The following is a 6,478-nucleotide window of genomic DNA, read 5'->3' as shown; positions in this document are numbered from 1 at the left end:
GGCTTGTTCAATTTCTTTTTCTTAAATGGAATTATTTATATATTTTATTTCATATTCTGTTAATCTGGGAAATTTATATTTTCATAATTATTCATCTATTTCACATGTTGACACTAATAATTTGTTTTTTCTTTGTTTTTTTCTATTCATATTAAACAAAGGCTTATAAATTTTTCTCATAAATGAAGATCTTAATTTTATTAGTTCAATAGTTTTCATACTTTCAATTTTATTATTATCCCCTTTGATTTTCAGAATTTCTAATTTGATGTTTAATTGAGGGTCTTTAATTTGTTTTTCTTTTTCTGACTTTTTAAGTTACATCCATAATTCATTGTTCTCTCTTTAAAAAAAAAAAATATTTATGTAATCATCTAGAGTTATAAAATTTCCAGAACTGCTTTGGATGCATCCATAAGTTTTGGCATGGTGCCTCATTATTGTCATTCTTTTGGATGAAATCATTAATTTAAAAAAAAAAATTGTTTAGTCCGTTTGTTCTTTAGGATTAGATTATTTAGCTTCCAATTATTTTTGATCAATTTGTCCATGACCCTTTATTACATGTAATTTTTATTGCATCATGTTATAAAAAAAAGATGAATTTACTATTTCTGCCTTTTTGGATTTGATTGTGAAGTTTTTATGCTTTAATATAGGTCAACTTTAGTGAAGATACCATATACTGCTGAGGAAAATAAGCTAAATATTCCTTTCTAACTGCATTCAGTTTTCTTCAGTGGGTTATTATCCTTATCTATTCTAAAATTCTGTTCATCTTAACTTTGTTATTTTTAAATTTTTATTAGATATAAATAATTCTGAGAAAGGAAAACTAAACTTAACCAATATTATAGTTTTGCTGTTTATTTCTTCTTGCAACTCACTTAACTTCTCTAAGAATTTAGATGCTTTTTCACTTAGTGTATATAATTAGTATTATATTATTTCATTATATATGGCAATTTTAGCAAGATGAAGTTTTTTTTTTAATTGGAACTATTTTTGCTTTTGCTTGGTCTGAGATCAGATTTACTACCTTTGTCTTAAGAATAATGGATTCCAGGGGCAGCTAGGTGGATAGAGCGCCAGTACTGAAGTCAGGAGGACCCTGAGTTCAAATCTGGATTCAGACACTTAATACTTACTAGCTGTGTGACCCTGGACAAGTCACTTAACCCCAATTGCCTCAGCAAAAAAATAATAATAATAATAATAATGGATTCCAATCCATCCTATTACCTTTTCTTTGTAGGTATTTCTATGTTTCAAATTTGTTTCTTTTAATAATATATTGTAGGATTCTGACTTTTAATCCACTCTGCTATCTGCTTCCATTGTTGGGGAGTGTTCATTGAATTCATATTCACTGTAAAGATTATTAACTTCTGCCATTAGTAATTTCCTGCCATTCTAAATTCCCCTGTTTATTCTTTTCTAATTCTCTCTCCAATCACCTTTTCTCTTTTCACCAGTGTTTTGCTTCTGATCTCCACCTTTATCAATCTGCCCTCCCTTTTTCCAGATACATCTTCCTGCCTCTTTTCCCTTCCATTTCTGACCACTCTTTTATTAGCCTCCTCCTTTGCTTTCCCATTTTTCTCTTACTTTGCTATATGGAGAGACAGGTTTATAGCAACATGAATAAGTATGTTATTCCCTTGTTGAGTATAATCTGATGAGATTAAGGTTCAAATATTTGTCACCTCCCTCCCATCTTTCCCTCTACTATAATAAGCATTTTTGTGCCTCTTTGGGAACAGTTCCAAATTGTTCTATAGAATGGTTGGATCATTTCACAACATGAAAAAAACAATAATTAGTATCCCAGGTTTCCCACATATCTTTCAACATTTGTTATTATCTTCTGTCATTTTAGTCAATCTGAGAGATATGAGATAGTATCTCAGAATTGCTTTAATTTTAATTTCTATAATAAAAAGTGAGCATTAGAGCATTTTTTATTTAACCAAAGATGGCTTTAAATTCGTCATCTAAAATTTGTCTATTCCTATCCTTTGATCATTTATTAACTAGGGAATGATTTGTATTCTTATAAATTTGACTCAATTCTTCATATATATATATATATATATATATATATATATATATATATATATACACACCCACACATATATATGTATATTAGAAATGGGACCTTTATCAGAAATACTGGCTGTAAAGATTTTTTTTTCCCCAGCTTTGAATTTCCTTTAAAATTGTGTTCCTATTACTTTTGTTTGTGCTAAACCTTTTTAATTCAGTGTAATCAGAGATGTCCATTTTATCTTTCATAAAGTTCACTAATTCTTTAATCATAAATTCTTCCCTTCTCCAAAAATCAGATAGGTAAATTATCCTTTATTCTCCTAATTTCTTTATGGTACCATCCTTTATGCCTAAATTATGTATCCGTTTTGAATTCATCAATTTATTTATTTATTTATTTGTTTGTTTGTTTGTTCGTTCATTCATTCATTCATTCATTCATTCATTTATCCATCCATCCATCCATCCATTCATTCATTCATTCATTCATCTATTTATTTATTTATTTATTTATTCATTTATTTATTTATTTATTGTATTTATGTATTTATTTATTTATTTATGTATTTACTTATTCATTCATTCCTTTATTTATTTATTTATTTATTTATTTATTGGTATGGAGTGTGAGATGTAGGTTTCACCTAAGAAGTGCTTTGGATGCATCCCATAGGTTTGGTGTTTTGCCGAATTATTGTCCTTCTATTGAATGAAATTATAGATGAATGAAATTTTGTGATTTGTTGTTTGACTTACTTGTTCTTTACAATTAGATTATTTTATTTCCAATTAGTTTTTTCTCTATTTTTCCCTTCTTCATTATTGAATATAATTTTTATTGCATTGTCTTTTGAAAAGGAAGCATTTATTTTTTCTGACTTTCAGCATTTGATTGTGATGTGTTCTTTTCTTCTAATACATGGTCAATTTTTTTTTTTTTTTTTTTTTGTATGTACCCTGTATTGATGATGAAAAAAAGTGGATTGTTTTCTGTCTCTTCAATTTTCTCCAAAGGTCTACCATATCTAGGATTTTCTAGGATCTTATTTACAACCCTAGTATCTTATTTATTTTGCAATTAGGTTTGTCTGATTCTAAGAGGGAAAGGTTGAGGTCCCCCAGTGGAATAGTTTTGTTGTCTATTTTTTTCTCTGCTTTAAAATCTATATAAATTTGCCTGTTCTACCATTTGGTGCATACATATTTAGTATTGTTGCTACTTCCTTATTTACATCCCCCTTAATCAAGATGTATTTTATTTACTTATCTCTTAGAACAAAATCTATTCTTACTTTTTCTTTATCTGAAATCAGAATTGCTATCCCTGCTTTTATTGTTTTTCTTAAAGCATAATAAATTCTTCTCCTGCCTTTTGCATTTACTCTGTTTGTGTCTCTCTATGTTAAAAGTGTTTTCTGGTAAACAACATATTGTAAGATTCTAATTTTTAATACACCATACTATTCACTTCTATTTTAAGGAAGAGTTCATCCCATTCACATTCACAATTATGATTACTAGTTCTATATTCCCTTCAACCTATTTTCTTCCTTAATTTTTAAAAATATACTTCCATTTGTATTTAAAATTATTAGTCCCATTCAAAATGAAAAAAATGAACATTTATCTGTTAATATTAGTAGCTGCTCCCTTGGACTCTCAACAAGCCACTTCCAATTGGCAAATGCTGCTAATTCCTTTACTCCTCCTCCTCCTTCTCTTCCTGCGTCCCTTTTTTTCTTCCTCTCCCACCCTCTCCTTCTTTTCTTCTCTCTACACAAATGGGAAGTCATATGTTTAGATACAGTTTTGATCACTTATATTTCACAACATAGCTTGGGACTTCAGGACTAGATTATTTTTTCTTCTTTACTTTTTATTTTATTTATCCAAAAGCCAGAGTTATTGCATTACTTTGAGAATTAAAGATGAAATGCACAAAGAACAAAGTTTGTTATTTCTTGTAGTGTTCTGCTGTCTCCAGAGACTGCCGATCGCTCTCTGGGAGGAGATCTGCTGTCCTAACTCAATCTCTCGGCCAGATTCTTCTTCCGGTAGTAAGCCAACAACTCTGACCTAGAGTAGAGACTCCCCCTTTCTCAATGTTGCCTCCTTATATCCTCCCAGAGAATGGGCGTGGAATAACTCAGGGGCTTCTGGGAAAAAATACTTCAACCAATGAACTTGTTCCTCCTAAGCATGCAAGCTCCTCCCCAGAAGTTCAAAGGGTTAAAACTCCCTTTAAAGGCTGGAACTAGAGAATTGTTAAGTACCGACTTAGCACCTAGTAAGAACCTAATATATCATTATCTCATTAGCACTTAATAAGAACCTAACACCTCTCTCTTTCTTTTGATCTAGAACATAGGGTGGTCATGACCTTGAAACATAAATCCATCAATATGGGAGGTATTACACATAATTACATAGATTACATAAACACATAATAACATAGTAACATAATACATGCTAGAAGTATGTAACAAATAACATGATCAAATAATCATAAATTGAGAATTGATAAATGTCCATTAGTCCATTGTCCATTATCTCATCTTGTGTTAGGAAATCCAATGTTTCCTGCTGGTTTTAAAGTTCTTTAATAGTCTTCTTATTAACCATGCTCTTTCAATGTCAGATGTTTCTTAGATTTTCTCCTTTGTTTTGAGGTCTTTCTCTTTTTCTGTCTCTCTCAGGTACTCGTTGCCACCTGTTTCCTTCTTCATCTGTTTCCTTCTGTCTGTTAAAATACAAGCAAACCCTCTCTCCCAGGCAGTTAACCTATCTAATTTCCTTCTATTTACCACTTTCTAAATTTCTTCTCATCATCTGGCAATTAATTGGAGTTGTTTGTACTGGACACAGCCCTGTTGGTTTAAAAGGCCTGTATTCTCCCCAAGTGTAATCCATTTTTACAATCTGATTGCCTTTTGGCTGACTTATCAGGTAATCCCTTTCTGCCATGTGATTGCTTTTCTCCTGGTTGATCAAATAAGAATCCTGACCTTCTAAAGGCTCTTTGAGTGTAACATCAGCTGCCATCATGCCCCAAGTCTTTTTTTTTGCCTGGGGCCCTGGACCTGGGCACCTCATCCCGTTTCCCTGAATTAGTCTACACTTTGATGCCCAATGGAGTCCTCTGTTGCATTTTAGACATGGGGTATTGGGTCTTGTTCTCCCACACTGCCTTCTCACACTATCTCCATATGTACACTGAGCTCTTAGATGTCCAATTTTTCCACATTGGAAACATCGATGAATTTCTCTAGAAGTCCCTTGCCAGGAGGGACCCTCTCTTTCCATGTTCATCATAGTCCGAGTGTAAAAAGCATTTGTTCCCACTATAGCACATTGTCTTATGATCTCCTCTAAAGGAGCATCTTTGTCTAATTCCCATATAATTCTTTTGCAAATCTCATTGGCATATTCCATAGCCAGATGTCTGGTCATTATTTTTGTAGCTGCATTTTCTCCAATCATTCTTTTGACAGCATGATTATTTGATCATGTAATTTGTTACACACTTCTAGCATGTGTTATGCTACTATGTTACTATGTGTTTATATAATCTATGTAATTATGTGTAATACCTCCCATATTGATGGATTTATGTTTCAAGGTCATGACTATCCTAGGTTCTAAATCAAAAGAAAGGGGGAGATGTTAGGTTCTTACTAAGTGCTAATGAGATAATGATATATTAGGTTTCTTACTAGGTGCTAAGTCGGTACTTAACAATTCTCTAGTTCCAGCCTTTAAAGGGAGTTTTAACCCTTTGAACTTCTGGGGAGGAGCTTGCATGCTTAGGAGGAGCAAGTTCATTGGTTGAAGCATTTTTTTTCCCAGAAGCCTCTGAGTTATTCCACACCCATTCTCTGGGAGGATAAAGGAGGCAACATTGAGCAAGGGAGAGGAGTATCTACTCTAGGTCAGAGTTTGCGTCCCAGAGATTGAGCTGGGACAGCAGATCTCTTCCCAGAAAGCAATTGGCAGTCTCTGGAGACAAAAGAACATTACAATTTCTCTCTCTGGAGATAGCATTTTTTCATCCTAAAATCCTTCAGAATTGTCTAAGATCACTGTCTTTATCAGAATAGCTAAGTCTTTTTTGTAGTTCATCATTCTTACATTATCATTGTTATTATATAAAATATTCTCCTTTTAGTTCACTTTACATCAGTTCATATAGGTCTTTTTGAGGCTATGAAACCATTCTGTTTAGCATTTATTTTCACAGAATTATATTCTATTACAATCTTATGCCAACACTTCAGCTATTTCCCAATTTGTGGGCATACATTTAATAATTTTTGTAACCACAAAAAAATACTGCTACAAATATTGTGTACAAATAGAAAATTTACCGTTTTTGTGTCTTATTAGCATAGACATCTAATAGTATGGCTGAGCCAAAGTTGCCCAGTTTTAT

This window comes from Sminthopsis crassicaudata, chromosome 3 (assembly GCF_048593235.1).
Source record: "Sminthopsis crassicaudata isolate SCR6 chromosome 3, ASM4859323v1, whole genome shotgun sequence".
Taxonomy (NCBI): domain Eukaryota; kingdom Metazoa; phylum Chordata; class Mammalia; order Dasyuromorphia; family Dasyuridae; genus Sminthopsis; species Sminthopsis crassicaudata.
Note: the sequence above shows the minus strand (reverse complement) of the source record.